The sequence below is a fragment of the Sciurus vulgaris genome, assembly GCF_902686455.1.
Source record: "Sciurus vulgaris genome assembly, chromosome: 17".
Lineage (NCBI taxonomy): Eukaryota > Metazoa > Chordata > Mammalia > Rodentia > Sciuridae > Sciurus > Sciurus vulgaris.
In genome coordinates this window covers 62,468,899-62,484,920 of record NC_136478.1, presented here as the reverse complement: position 1 = coordinate 62,484,920, position 16,022 = coordinate 62,468,899, and the positions used below count along the sequence as shown (strand labels likewise).

Sequence of the window (16,022 nt, the reverse complement as noted above, 5' to 3'; positions counted from 1 at the left end):
ACTGAATGCTGCGGTGGCTCCAGCCTCAGCGCTGGCGCTGTGCCCTGCACCAGGACGGCTCTCCTGAGTGACACTGCCACACACAGGCTCCTCCCTCCGTGTCTGCGCCCACACTGGGCTTTCTCTTTCTGACACTGGCTGTCCTAGCAGGGGTGTGGGGACATCGCGCCGTGCCTTTGATTTGCATTTTCCTGAGGATCAGTGACGTGGACTGTTAAACACGTCTGCAGTTCGCCTGAATCCTCGTCAGTGAAAGGTCTTCAGTCTGTCCATCCCTCACAGGTGGTTTCTGGCTGGAGCCTCTGTGTTCCTCGTGTACTTTGGACGTTAAGCTCTGATCCAAGATGTGTGCACGTTCCTCCGTGTGTGACCCTCCCCTTCCCTCCTCGTCACCTGCCTGGTCACCTCCTTGGTGGTGCAGAGACTCCTCCCTGTGCTGCAAGCCCATCTCTCCTCTTTAGCTTTTGTCCGGGCTTTTGGGGTCACCCAGGAAACGATCCCACCGCCAGGGCCAAGCTCACGGAGCTGTCCCTTGCTTCCTCTGGTGGTGTTCACAGCTCAGGCCTCCTGTTGGCCTTTCCTCTGTCTGATGACCTTCTTCATGTGCAGGATCCTGAGTGACAGCACTCTGAGTGGAGCGTGGGGGAAGGTGTGGAGACCTCACTGTAGAGTCAGGAACTCCTGGAGGGAGGGAGCGGCGTGGAGTGCAAAGCATCCTTGGAGAAGTTGGTTGGAAGCGGGACAGAAAGGGCTCTGGGAACGGAGGGCTTTGCTTGGCTCCTTCTCCACAACCTCCGGAGCAGCCCATTGGTCTGAGATGGCCAGGGGCCCAATTCCCACCTGTCTCTGCAGAGCTCGGGTGGGTCCACCCTTGCTTGTCCCAGGCAGTCAGCCTGGACCCCTGAGTGCTGCACTCAGTCTCTGCCTCTGGGTGCATGGCCTCCTCCCCACCATGTGCGCCTCACTCCCACAGAGAGACCCTGGAGACGGGTTAGGAACCCACTGGACAATCCTGATGACCCCACTACTCACGGTCCTTCCCTGAGACACAGCTGCACACCCCTCACCTAGCAGGGTGACATCTACAGATTCAGTGGCCAAGGCCTGGGACTCTGGGGAGGCTCCCTCAGCCCACAGCCCTGTCCTGTGACCATCTGCCCCTGAGGAGGCCCCATCTGTTCCCTGAGCTTGGCCCTGCTTGTCACCTTGGCTGGGTTCTTCCTGCTCCAACACACCAGTGGGCTCCTGGTGTGCACCTCGTGCTGGGGAACAGGGACCCGCTGTGCTGGAGGGCACATTCGAGGGGACAGGAAAAGTGACACAAGAGGAAACACCTGGACTAGGTGTCTTGTCTCCAGAACAGACCAAGGAAGACACTGGGGTCTGGGCTGTGGCTCAGTGTGGCTCAGGAGGCTAGCCTAGCCCGTGTGGGACACAGGGTTCAGTCCTCAAGGAAGGACTTGGAAACCAAGCCACCTGCAAAGAGACCAAGGAGCAAAGCAGGTCCCCACGTGACTGAAACACCGTCACTCCAGGAGGAAGCGCCACACGGCTGCGTTGAAACAATGGGGAGAGCACTCGGCACGTTTCTCCAGGATGTACAAATGGTGGCTGAGCACGTGGGCACACGCAGCAGCAGCAGTCACCAGGGAAATGCCACCCAATCCTCCCATGGAGCATCACACTGCCCCTGTTAGATGTGTGCCCCAAAAAGACACAACGAAGACGCTGCTGCCCATTCCGAGGGTTCCTGTTCTAAAAATGGGAAATGCAAGTGAGGAGGAGGACGTGGGGACCCGAGGGCTTGTGTCCTGCTGCCGAGGAGGAGGAAGGGAGCAGCTGCACGGAGAGCAGGGCAGGTTCCTCAAAAGAAGCCACGGCAGATGCCATCGCCCAGCAGACACACACCGAGGCCCCACACAATCTGCGTCCTCCACGGTCAGCACAGCAGCCCTCACAACAGCTAAGGAGGAAGCAGCTCAAGTGTCCATCAACCAGCGCAGGGACAGACCCGCCCTAGACCTGCAGAGGAGGGCGGCTCAGCTCGCGCCTCAGCTGGGTGCACCCCGCACGCAGGATGCCAGTCACAGAGGACAAGCACCGTCCTCCTCTGAGGTGGGGCGCCTGGAGCGGGAGAGTGACAAAGGAGCAGCGGTGTTTCCCGGGTGGGGCCAGGAAAGGCGCCTCTCCTGGGCACAGAGCTCCAGGTCCTGGGGAGAGGGAAGCATCCTGGGATCACGGTGTGGATGGATGACCCCGTGTCACCTCCTGGTGCACCTACAGTGGTCTCGCAGCCCGTTTCCCTGTGTGTTTTACCATAAGAGTAAAGAGGGGCGGGCGCATGGCCAGCGCCTCACTGGAGGAGAAAATGCAGCGGGCAGTCACCGCGGGAACCCCTGCTCTACAGCCTTCGCCTTGTGAAGCTCCAGATGCAGCCAGGTGTGTGCAGTGCCATTCCATGGGAAAAATGGAGGGACGGCAGAGGCAGGAATGGAACGAAGGGACTGAGTCATGCTGTGCGTCTCCATGAAAACAGCACCTGAATTCCACCTTCAGGGGCATCAACAAGGTTCCCCTTGAAAGAACAGGAATGGAACGAAGCTCAGGGAGGAGAAGGAGGGCTCGGGGGGAGGAGGAGGAGGGAGGAGGAGGAGGAGGAGGAGGAGGAAGAGGGAGGGAGGGACAGGCCCTGGGAACTGAAATGGAGCCCACTGCCCTCCTGCACAGACCACCGTGTGCAGGTGAACCCCGCTCTCAGGCACAACTGTGACGCACTAACACACACCTCACAAAGGAAAGGAGAGGTTAGAAAGGAAGTGATTTTAAGACCACCCTGAGGACCCAATGTGAAGGGGATCTGCAGCAAGCAGAGCTCGCTGAGGCGTCAGTGGGGAAACCAGAGGCCCCGACACGCTGGAGAGGAGTCTGGACCTGTCACCTGAACGTGGACTCACCCTCGCCCCCGGATCAGAGCTGCTCCTGAGTCCTTACCCGAGCAGAGTGTGAATCACCTCCACACAAGCAGCAGCAGGTCTATGTGTTCTGTGTTTCCAGCAGCTTCCTTTCACAGTCAGCAGAGCCTGACCACTGGTGTCACCTGGTGTCACTGTCACCTGGAGGATGTGTAGAAGAGGCGTCCATGGAGCATGATGACGGGAGCAGGCGTGGACACACACGGCCAACCCCCATGACCCTGGAACACGTGCTGCCAGGAAGTGAAGCCAGATTGGAGCCCCGGCTGGGCGAGGAGGAGGCCACGCCAGCCGGGCCACTTCACCCTGTGCGTGTGATCCACTGGGGTCTGAAAACCTGACGTCCCTCGAGGACCCTTACCGCTGAGGTGCAGACTAATGTGGAAGTGCCAATGTGTGTGACAGCTCGTCCCCAAATCGCCCAGTGCACACCCAGCAGGCAGCACTCTTGGGAGAAGCTCCTTCTGGCTGGTTGAGAAGCCCTGCTCCCTGTCTGTGCCACCTGAGGACACCGCAGGCTTCCTGTCCTAGATGCTGGGCACAGCTCTGTGCTCACCTTGTCAAACACACCCATCATGCTACCAAGACACCTGGCAGACTCACCAGCACCCACAGCTCTGGAGCCGGCAGCCTGAGGCTCCTGTGTGGGGCGTCCCAGGTGGGGACCCCATGGGCCGGCCTCTTGTAGTCTCTCGGCAGTGCAGAGCGCTCCCTGCGGGTTTGCACAGTGAATGAGTCCGTAAGTGGATAGATGCCACCTTCACTCCTCCTAGGACCCCTGTTCAGTCCCAGACTCTTCCAGGCCCTAGGAACCCTACATCTGTTATGGTGCCAGGGCAGGTGTCCCCCATGGAGCCACGGGTCCAGGTTCTGGCACCCCGGGAAGAACTGAGCGAGAACTGAGAGGCTGGCAGGCGAGGCAGAGGCAGGATGAAAGCCACACCCACACCTGGGCGAGCAGAGAGGGCTGAGCCGTAAGTAGCTCAAGGTCCGGCCCTCACAGTGGCACTTGCTTTTATTGGGCTGTGCTAGCGTGCCTCTGGGATTCATCTTGATTGACAGCTAAATTTTAAATAATTTCTTTTTCAGTTGCCCAGATGTAAGTTTCTTCATCCCCTAAAATGCTAATGATATGTCAACAAGCAACAATTTAACTTCAGATCAGTCCCTTGGGCTATCGCCTTGCCAACAGTCAGGGACTTTTCCTTCAAGGTCTGGAATTCCCTTTGCGAGCGTTCACCCTCACCCTTTAACCACAAGACGGCCCACTTCCCTCCCTGGAAGGGGCTTAGGTGGAGTGCCAAGAGGGCTCTAGGTGGAGCTGAGAGCCCTAAGGGGTGGTCCTTCCCCTTGGGATCTCCTGCCTAACATTTCTTTTGGGGGAAGCTGAGGGGCTGGAGATCTCTTCTTCCATATTTGCTTCCAGCTGACAGTGGGACGCTGTCCCTACCTGGTTGGGATTCATGAAACTCCCTCCCTCACTGGTTTAGTACTGAGGACGGGATCTGTAGCTTGTTGTTCCAGAGGTTTGTATCTGGTATCCCATGTGGACCATCATTTGTGGGGAGCACAGTTGACGTGGGAAGAAATGCATTTTCTTAGTGATTTTAATAGTGTCCAAACAACAAAGTCAGAAGGAGCATGGAAAGGGGTCCTGCCAAGGGTAATAACCAGTACATCCAGTTCTACATTTTTGACCACGAAATCCCCATGACTCCAAAGCCACTGTTGAATTCTGGAGGCAACATCTGGTGCTTTCTTGCTATATCTCTAACAAGCTCAGATTGGTGTGCATAAAAGCAGCATTCTTCCTCCAAGAAGACACATCATCTGTCTCATTTTGAAGGATAGTTATGCTCTGTGCTATTTCCTATAGACTACCAGAGAGATCTTCGGACAAACCCTGACGATGAAAGAGAGAGAGGTAGCCAGTCCTCCCATCCCTGTGCCCACCCCAGTGGCTGCCCTCAGTCCTACTAGGAGAGGAATTGGCAGTATAGCCCCTTCTGCTCTAAGGATGCTGTTAAAGGTGAGACTGATTATTAGGGGCTCTATTCATATACTAGCAAAAAACAAAAATGCAGATTGAGTCTGTTCACATAAGAGGTTAGGAAGATTTGTAGGTCTGTAAGATTAGGCGCAAATTGACTCAGGACAGACTGTGACTCTGTTAGAGTCCTTTGTGGTTGTTATTAGCAGCCTCTCCCACGGAAGCCACTGTCATCATGACAACCTCCCAGAGAGATTCCCTCTCGGGAGGGCCGACACGCACACATCTCAACTCACTCGGAAGAACCACTGTCTTTTCTTTCAAATGTCCATTATGACTGTGTCTTGGTTACACTTTCCTGCTGGGTGTTTAAGACCGAGTGGTCAAAAATAGACTTTTTCCTATCTAATATTAGGTCAGCTGAAGTTCCTCAGGGTCACTATTGGGAACACCGTAAATGGCCTCTTGGATCCTTTAGTTTTTCTCTTCTATCAATCTGTGCCATCTGCCAGGGTAGGCCAGGGTTTTTCTGACCACATGTGGCTTCTCTTGGAAGCATCAGGGACATTTCCCTAACCAGTGACCCACCTCTTCGCAGAATGTACACTGGTTGGCTTTCTGTTCTCCGGGGTCCTCATGATTCCCTGATAAAGAGGAGGTTGGGTGACTCACTGGAGCTGCAGGCCCTTAGAGAGGCCCGGTCATTCCCTGGATCCTGGTTGACCTTACAGGGTAAGGGCCAAAATATTGGCTGCTTTTTCTTTGGCCCTTTTACTTCATTGGATTTGGTCTCCAAGTTTTGGTTTTAAACATCCAGCAGGCCAGTTTCACCAGTCTTGAAGTGGAGTGATGGTTTTAACTTCAAGGTTTATAATCACAGTTACCATCTAATTGTGGCTAGTACTAGGCTGCAAGTCAGCACTGTAGCCTATCTGTCCTACAAGTGATGGCTTATTATCTTACAGGCAAGAGTTTCAAAGTGAAAGTAACGACAGAAAGACCTTATCTAGTTTGTATAATAGCTTTGAACCCAGAAACATAATTTTCATAATATCACTAATGTACTTTTGGTTTCTATTTAGCCTCTGTAAAGACTCATAAATTTATCAACTCAATCACATATGAAATCCTTTATAAATTGAGAAAACAGGGTTAATGATCAGAAATAGATTTATTAGCTGATGCTAAACCTAAATAGCTTTCATGTTCATAACTTTTAAATACTGGTTGGACAAACACATTTAGTTCTCAGATGTATATATATCTCTAGTCATGTATGCTTAAGGTATCAATAACCTAAAATAATAGTTGTTTGTTTAATCAAAGTTATAAAGAAATCATTTAAGATTTCAAAGTAGCTATGATTCCCTAATTCCTTTGAGACTTAGTTACCCTAAGTCATAACACCTAATACACACAAGAATTTATCTTGATAGACAAGAGAGATTGATGTTCTAAGAGATCTTCATTGTTTTAAGAGGAATATATTTTGGTTTTTATATCAGTACATCAAAATTTGACCTCAGAAAAATCCTTAAATAACTTTAAATGTGAAAACAGTTGAAACCTTTGGCACTTCTTACACAGAATCACATTTGTTAGAGTCTGAACTGTTAATAACCCCGCTTTGAGTGAAGACCCAGAAACAGAGCAAACAAAATGGTCAAAATGGTTTCTCATTTACCAACAATATATAAAACACATTTAGAAGAACCAAATATTTCTTTTGGAGTTTAAGAATCCAGAATGCTTGAATTTATATTTAGCAGTTGATGCTCTGTATTTTAACTTTACAAATTAATCAGATGTCGCCTTTAACAAACACATTTATAAAGATCAATCTCATTTACATTAAATCTAATTTGCCCATTTTTAACTGTTAACTTTAGGTTACTAATGAAAACCAAAATATCAGTTTAGACTTGTTAACATTTTGAGCCATCTTTTTCCTGATGAAAACAAACCTTAAAAGCAATGGACATTATAAACATTTTATAGAAACCAACACACTCTTGCTTGGTTGACCACCTAGAAAAACATATGGGTTAGTAATTTCAAAGACATCTATTTTTAACTTTTTAGCCAATTTAAATTAACCTTCTTATGAAGGGCTGTATTTGAGTCATAAAAGTCACCTGGATCAAGTTCTTTGAATTTATGAGGACTCATTTACTTATAAGCCAATTTGGGGGCCATGAAAATGATACACAGTTTGTAGACAGAACATGCAATACACAGGTGTGCACAACTGTGCCAAAAAGCAGACAGGAGATATTACATGAACTGTCAGATTTGACTCCCTGTGAATTAAAACAGAGCATGTCACAGATGTCCTCTGTGTGAGAATGGATTATAGAGTAGAGGACATGGACCAGGGAAGCCTGCACAGTTGGGGAGGGCTGAGGCAGGGTCTACCCATCATGGCTGGACACTGAATCAATGGTTCAGGTGGTCACTTGTCCACCCACAAGGCAGATCCATGTCAACCAAAAGGGATGATTTCTTTCCTTTTCCAGTGTATTTGAGAATTAACCCTTGATTAATTGACCTCTGAATAAAAATGGCAGGGAAAAAGAATAGGGCCTAAAAATTTCCGGTTAGACAAAATGAAACAAATCAGAACCAACCAAGTACCAGTTCAGATGTGCAGGACCAAGATGAATTCACTAGAAAAACCATGAGCTCACAAAAGACAGGCATTTTTTGTTTGTTTGTTTGTTTGTTTAAGAAATGGTCATAATGATTCTAGTAAAGGAGCATATAGAACATCTGTGTCAGACCAGAGTGCACTTCGAATCAGACTAGGGTCAACCCAGATATCTAAAGAATGTGGGAGCACATTAGGTCCAGGGAGAGGGTGGATCTGAGGAAAATGTGCTGGAGGAAAAGAAAACTCCTTCCCTGTGCAGTTATCATTGAGAGAGGAACTGAGAGAGAGAGAGAGCAGAGTCCCAGATACAGGAAAAGAGAAAACAGGCATGTCACACAGTGGCTTGGATTTGAATGTGACACTTTTTCCCCTGGTGGGTGATATGGACAGGGCAATTGGTATCCCCGAGAGACAAGAGAGCATCCATGGTATCTAGATTTGGGGTGGTTGCTCAGCCACCAAGAGGTCCTGTCTGCACAGAGGTGGGGTTTGGCATAAAGACATGAAGGTTTGGACGTAGGGGACGTCCGACCACTTGTCCCGTCTCCCACAGAAGAGGTCTAACTGCAGGACGGTGTGATAATTTTGACTTCCACTCAGGGGCTATTATTCTGAATTCCCTAGCTTGTACTGGGGGCCATTCAATGGCATCCCAGTCACCCAGATCCTGTTTTGGAAACAACTACAGTTAATATCCCCATTCCTTACAGGGAAAGAATTTTGGGTGAACATCACAGAAGGGACAGTAGGTGTTTTGGAGGTGACACCCACAAGCAAGGCCAGGGGAGACTGGCAGAGAGGGAGTGAAGGCTTGCAGAAGGCAGGAGAAGGAGGCTGAGAAGGGAGTGGGGGGTCTGGAGGGAGGCCCCAAGCAGGTGGACTGACAGGGTTCAGCTAATCTCCTTTTAGAAAAGCCGAGGGGTGGGGGCGATTGGACGATTGTACAAGGGTAGGCGTTGGTGAGCTTCCTCTTATTTCCGGCGCAGATTAAGTCTATCTGTGACTCACGACCAGGAGTGGCTGAGAAGTGGAGACTCGTCAGGAGGTAAAAAGGAGAACACAATGAAACTCAAAATCCCAAGTCAGGCGAATGCATAGCAGAGAATGAAGATTTACCAACCTTGGCTGGTACCTCTGCTCCCCTCCTGGCTGGCTTGCCAGTAATATTACCGGCTCACGGGTAGGGAAACCCAGGTGGTCCCAGGTCCAGGTTCTTGGTGTCCAAAGCAAAGAATTAAGGGGGACTGAGAGGCTGGCAGGCCAGGCAGAAGTTTATTACAAGTGAAAGTTTCGCTCTGGGAGGGCAGGCAGGCTGAGCTGAGAAGTTCAAAGCGCCACCCCCACTGTGGAGCTCGCTTTTATTGGGCTGAGCTAATTCCTCGCCTTCTCCCCTGGATGGATCTGGTGTTGATTGGCACCTTGATTGACAGCTGAATTTCACACAATTTCTTTTCCTCTGCCCACGCGTTTCTTTCCCCATGGGAAAATGCACAGAGCTGGAGAAAACCTCAGTGCTAATGATTTTAGTTTAAAAAGTTAACTTTGTCAGTTCCTTGGGCTACTACGCATGCTCAAGATTGGGGACTTTTTCTTTCACGGTCTTGAATTCCTCTTTAGGCGGTCCAGCTTCCTCTTTTTAACTGCCAAATGACTTCATTTCCCCTCACAGGAAGGGGCTTCAGATGGAGTGTGGTGAGGGTCCTGAATGGAACTGAGAGCCCTAAAGCGTGGTCCTTACCCATGCCCGATCTCCTACCACCCCACAGGGGTACAGATGAGGCTGACCCTCTCTCCAGCAGGTAGGAGGTAACACACCTGGTATAAACAACGATGCACAGAAACACACCTCAGAACAGGAGAACCTCAGACACTTACCTGTGTCCAGCTACTCCAGAAATGCACCCAAGACAGAGGCAGGACGAGCCTCTGTGCCTTCTCTGCTGGGGCTTAGGGTTTCCAACAGCTGGAGTCCTGGCCGTGAGATTCCCAGCCCCTCTGTGCACAGGAGATAGGCACAAGTGGATGTGAGGCTGAGTTCCTCTCCTGAGAGCAGCCAAGGAATCTGGCTCCTCCCCAACTGCCTTGGGTCCTGCCAGCTTCCCCTACAATCCTGGTACTTGACTCTGAGGTTACTAGGGGACGAGGATAGCAGGTCACCTTTGGATCGTTTAGTTTGCACTAGTGGACACATCCTTTAACTTGCCCTAGAAACTGGCTCTCTGGGAGAGGCAGTGTCTCCGTGGTCTGCAAGGCGCTGACGTCAGAACCTCAGAAGTGCATGGCTAACACATCCCAAAACACCCTTCATCTGGGGCTTCTCCATCTCTCTGATGCCACCCCTGTCTCCACAGCCCAACCAGAGACCGGGCCCCTTTCCACCCGCGTCCCCCATCCCTCCTCCTCGGCCCATAAGCACCAGAGTGTGTCCGTTCGCCTAAATCAGCCTGAGGCCCCCACTCCCTGGGAGCCAGCTCGGCTCACCTTCCTGCCCTGCCACAGCCCCTGCCTCACACGCCTCCTCCTAGCACATCCATGACCCGCACACGTCATCATCCCACCACCCAAGGTTGAAAAGCATTGCTTCTCCAGGCTGCGGAAGAGGAGCCTCCAAGCAGCGTGCCCTGGCCTTGGGGGCAGGAAAGACAGGGCCACCTTCAGTGCCGCGTTCCACCACGCTGGCCCTTCCCTGTCCTCAAGCCCAACAAACCTTCTGCGCCTCAGCGGCCCCGCCAGGACAGACCACATCAACCTGCCCAGCACTGCTCCTCTTTTCAGGCCTGACTGGCCGTGGCTGAAGTGGACGCCACCATGAGGGTTTGCCCACAGGGTCAGCCGCCGCCTGTGACATCACCCGTCCCTTCAAGTTCTCGGTGCTTGACCTCCTCGGCGTTTTTACAGCTTTGAAGTTGACATGAATTCATCCCAATTCTTGTCCATTTGCAGCAGAAGAGGGACATGAACTGAAACCTACTTTCACTGACCGCAGTGCCAAGAGGCCCTGTGCAGGGTGTGGGAGAGGAGGCCACGCAGGGGGCAGCACAGGTGCAGGGACGCCCTGGGGGGACCTGGGCTCTGGGGCCTCCAGAAGCAGTAGGTGTGCTGAGGGTGGCACTCTGCAGGAGCACAGAGCTGCCCGCCTCCCGCTCACAGGTGAGTGGACACTGAAGATGACTGACTCCACAGACGTCACGGCCACCCACAGGTGTCATAGGTGACACCACTGTGGTTCCTGGGAAACCTCAGAAATGAATTGCCAGGAACTGAAACAGCCAACTCTGCAGGAGGGGTGCATTTTCAAGCCCGGATCCAGCCTCATTTTGGCTTCTGGAGGTTTGTCTCTGGTGCCCCTGAGGCGGCCAGGTGGAGACGGGAAGTGCCTGGCGAGAGGCTGGAGCTCGGGCGAGGGGTCCAGTGGACCCAGAGTCAGGTCCGAGAGGGACGAAGCCAAAAGAAGAGAAGCGGCGACAGGAAAGCCCTGGAGCCCTGTGCCCGGGAGTGGGGACATGAGGTGGAAGCAGCCAGCGGCGCGGAGGGAGCCCCTGGGGGAAGGAGCAGCCACGGGAGCTCAGCGCCGGGAGGCGGAGCTTCGAGAAGGGGCGGAGAAGGGGGCGTGGGCGCGGCCAGGCCCAGTGAGGGTCCAGGTCTGAGAAAGCGCCTCTACCTGGGGCTTCACAGCGCCTCTGGACAAAGCAGGTCGCAGCCTGCGGAAGAGGAAACCCTCTGGACTGGAAAGCGTCCAGCGGGGAAGGGAGGAGAGGAAGTGGGGACCGTGGGTGTCCAGGGCGCTTCTGAGAAAGGCTGCTGGGAGTCCAGAACCCAGAACTCGGCCTGCAGCAGAGGAAGTCTGCGTCTGCAAGCCTCTGCCTCCCCGGAGCACCGCTGAGTCTCCCAGGCCACACGGGCTCCTCACACCTGGCGGTAGCTGCATTCCCACGGCCTCCCCACCTGAGCTCCACAAGGACAGGACTCCTGTGGTTCCTGTCCCCTGACCTCTGCAGGTGTCTCCATTGACAATCGCGTGCTTATTAGAAATCCGTGTTCGTCCCCCTCTGACTCTGACGCCACAGGCTCACCTCTGCCTTGCCCGCTCCTGTGCTCTCAGTGCTGGGCACAGAGGGTCCAGGGATCTGGGTTGTCTTCCTGATCAGTGGATGCACCTCTCTGAGTTAGTTTCTCTGTATGATGGGCAGGACAGTGGGGTCTCCACAAGGTCTTGTGAATGCCCAGCAGCATTGGAAAGCAGCTAGGGATTCCTGTGTCACCAGGCATTAGGCAACCTCAGGGAGGAAAGGAAGGGCACAGGAGGGTCCTGCCAGCCCCTCCACCTCCTGACCCTGCCCTGCTGTGACCCTCTCTCCTCTCCACACAGGGGTGCCGGCAGGAGCCCCAGCTGCCTGGCCCTGCTGAGTCCTCAAGCTACTCAGGAGCTGCCTCCAGCTTGGTGTTGGAGCCAGAACCCAATTACGCCTCCCTCAGCTTTCACCGGGCCTCCCTCGGCCTTCAAGGGGCGAATCCTCCAGAGGACACCTCCACCCAGTACTCAGAGATCAGGATCCGGTGAGGAACCCACAGGCGTGGTCTCAGCAGCAGACGCTTATCCTTCTGGGGACCCAGAGGCTGATGATGGGAGACTTGACACCCCAGAGGCAGTGGGTTTGTAAACCGCCCATGTGAGTTTCCTGCCATAATTAAATTTTCTGAGACTTTGCCACCAGAGACCTGGATCAAATCTGTGTTCCCTCCTCGACTAACAGTGTGACACAGACAAGCCACTGTGTCCCTCCAGGTATCAGCTTCCAGGTCTGCAAGTGGTGTAACAGTGGCAGACACCTGTGGGAGCCCATGAACGTGCCTCCTGGTCCTTCCCATTGGCATTGGTCCAGAGGCCCTGTGAGCACAGACACTGGGTCAGCAGCACAGCCTCCCTCTCTGTCCCCGCCCTGCCAGGGTTGCTCACCCCACTTGACCTATACCAATTCCCTCCCCTCCAAAACCTCCCTTCTCCCCATCCCCCCCCTCCTACTACGATTTCCCAAATCATTTATGTCCTGCTACAGGCACAATTGCATGCTAGCATTGAGAGAACTTTCTGGAACTCCAAGCTGACCATAGGCAGCAGAAAACCTTACCCTTCGGAATGAGCTCAAAGGCAGAGAAGATGGAAGCAGGAGCTCTTGTCCTTCTAAAAATCCCAGTTATAACAATGAGAGCTAGTTTAAGACCCAACAGCCCCAAATTCACCAAGCAGCACCCAAGCCATGACAGGGTAAAGCTTCATGCCATAAATTCATAAGAACCTTTGAATAAGTGGTGGATGCCGGTGGTGTGTGAAAAGCACCCGCTGCCTAGGCGCCACTCCCCAGTCCTCAGAAGGGGCAGCCGGTCAGGCTTCTGCTCAGGCTGAGGCAGCCTGTGACCAGCGTGACTTCATGCTGGAACACTGGAAGGGGCTGTGAGACTTCTGCTCCTGAGAAGTTAGCATCGACCCATTTCCCCCGCTCCTCCCGCTGCAGAGCAGTCATGAACCTGGAAATGGCGCAAGAGACAGAAGAGCTCTGGGAAGTGGGGAGAGGCCAGCTGGCTTGGAACCCCAGGCTGGAGGAGCAACATGGGGGCAGAGCATCATCTGCTTTCCAGCCACCACCACCCAACGGTGGCGGGTCCCTTGGGACCACCATGCTCAACCCCTGCCCAGCAGCAGAAGGCAGCCACCTGGCTCCTTGGGCTGTGCCTCCCTGGTAGAAGAGGATCGCCTCTGATGGCCTCAGGCAGGATGGACATTTCCCCAAAGGGGAACCAATCAGAGCTGAGTGAGTGGCCACAAGTGGTCCCCTCCCCATCAAGCCTGAGCCATGGCACCTGACATTTCTGACCCTCAGTTTTCTTCTTTGTCAAATACATAAGGCTGGCGTGAAGCAAGATGCTTAAAGGGGAATTACAGAGGCCAGCAGAGGCCTCCTCAAGCACAGCCCCTTGCCTGTGCCCAGCCAGCCAGGACAGACTGACCTTACCCTCAGAAAGGGACATTGCCAGAGGGGACGCTGCTCAGCAGACTCCACCTCTGATGTCTGGTCCCCTGTGACTCCACGTGTGCCTTTGACACAGGCTGGTCATGCAGCACTGGGCCAGCACTGGGCTCCTCAGACTCTAGGGTCAGCCCTCTGCAGACCTGGGTGGCAGCTGAGCTGGAATCGGATCCTATTTCAGCACCACGGTCAGAGGCAGGCAGCACTCTGCAGGGCTATCCCTGGGCCAGAGTGTGTCCTGGTGGATGGAGCATCCCTGAGGGGCGCCTTGGCCAGACTCCAGTGCAGAGGTGGGGCTGGGGAGGGTCTGGCCACGCCCTGCCAATGAAGCTGGTCGTGGGTGTCCAGGACCCCCAGGGTGTGCTTCCGTCCTGCTGAGGCTTCTTGACCCCCGTGGGTATCAGCTGGGGATTCATGCTGTCCTGAGGTGAGGGTGGGTTAGCCAGGGACATCTCCAGTGACCGGGTGGGAGTGGCAGTGCTGTCTTGGGACACCCTTGGTAGGAAGCATGCATCACTCACAGTGGCCTTTAGAGCACTTGCGAGACCTTGGGAGGAATAAGGTCCGCTGTCAGTGAGCAGCCCCCTCCCCACGGCGAACACCGCGGGGCTTCCACCTCTCTCTCCATCCGAGTTTATTTACACTTTTCCCCTCAGAGGTGTCCCCTCTCTGTGTTCTCTCACATTTCTCCGGAGATCCCCAGTCCCTTGCTAGGTGGTCTCAAACACCACAAGGCTCCACCCCAGTGTCTGCCCAGATGCCTCCTGCACTTTCTCTCTAGCCCAGGCCGTCCTGAGCCCCAGGGTCCTGAAGGGGCAGGAAGTCTGGTGCTGCTGACAGGGCTCTGAGACCTGGACACGGGAACACGTGCCCACACCCCCCGTGTGCGCCTCTCTCTCTGGTCCTCGCCTGCTTGGGGCACCCACATGGGGCCAGCTTCCCCCTCACCCCTGGCCTCTCCGGATCTGCTGCACCAGGAGGCTGGGCACTGTCTCTGATGTCAGAGCACAATTCAGACCAGGCAGCGGGCACATGCACAGAGGCACACGTGGGTTTCTGCATTTATTCTATCAAAGGACGATGTTCCCCCAAGATGGGTAACATCATGACTGTCACACAGAGGGAAAGGTAACACATTGAAGATTTTATTTCACCCACTGCCGAGAGAACCACAAAGAACAGAAAGAACACAAAATTTTCGATAGGAGTTTGTGAATGAATTATGAAACCAGTTCACTGTGGGATCCAAGAACCTCCAAGAGACAGAGTGTAGCAGCATGTTCTGGGCAGGATTGGTTTGCTTTCCTACTATCTCTACATTACGGCATCGTAAAACAAGACAAAGGCACAAAATGCTAGAATCAGATCACTGCGGAAGGGGATGCTCTATAGAAAACGTACTCTTCCTATCTTATTTTGCATTTCTTAATTTCCTTACAATTCTTAAAGTACCTATTGAGCATCTAATGTATACCACACATTTTTTTCATGGAATGATTCAGCACTAAGTAGATCAAATGTTATTCTGGTTGGTGACAAGAAGGTTGGAGTAAAACAAAATAGGAAATATATTACAGGGAATGAGGGATGGACTGGACTCTTCAACAAGTTGTCCATGGATCTCATCCCTGAGCAACTAATATTTTCAAAGCACACACATAACACAGCAATCATGCAGATGCATACAGTCCAGACAAGCACACGCACACAGACCACAGACACACAGACACACAATTCAGATATGCACATACAGAGACCATATAGCATGCACATACAGGCACACACTTCAAAAATACATACACACACATAAACAGGCACACCTCAAAATTCACACTTCTTCCTCATGCACACACACACATACACAGACTGGGAGGGGACCGCCCAGGGCAGGGCCTCCCCCGGCACCACTGCTTCACAAGCCGGCTCTCGGGCCTGGTCCGAGGAGTTCACAGAAGAGATCCTGGGGAAGGGAGGCCATGGGTTAGGGAACCCGGGCCACCTGGCCACAGCAGTTCCTCTCCTGTGGTCGTTCAGCCTTCTGACCTCGTTCCCGGCTTGCTGTGGCGCTTCCCCTCCAGGCATCCTCCCTTCTGCCCACCTCCACGATGCTGCAGCTGCTGCCCTGCTGTGGGCAGGTGAGTGGGTGCGGGGAGAGAAGCTGTGGGCTGTGCAGAAACACCCTCTTTTCTCCAAGGGTCCCTGGCTCTGGACCCCAGACACCTGCTGGGAGTACAGGTCAGGGACGGTGCAGAAGGGTGTGTGTCCCCGTGCCCTGCAGGTCCTCCTACCCCTGGCCATCTTCAAGGACTACCTCTGTCACTGGATACTGGTTCCATGCAGGGACTGATACAAACCAGGACTCTCCAGCGGCCACAAACAACCCA

General features: G+C 53.2%; 1 long non-coding RNA gene across 1 annotated transcript; it reads left to right on the top strand.

Annotated features, from left to right (window-relative positions):
* Positions 1-11,802: 11,802 nt before the first annotated feature.
* On the top strand, positions 11,803-15,611 carry LOC306648803. The gene is made up of 3 exons (XR_013760496.1): positions 11,803-12,169; positions 12,399-14,095; positions 14,458-15,611. It is a non-coding gene; the product is annotated as an uncharacterized lncRNA (long non-coding RNA).
* The last annotated feature ends 411 nt before the right edge of the window (positions 15,612-16,022 follow it).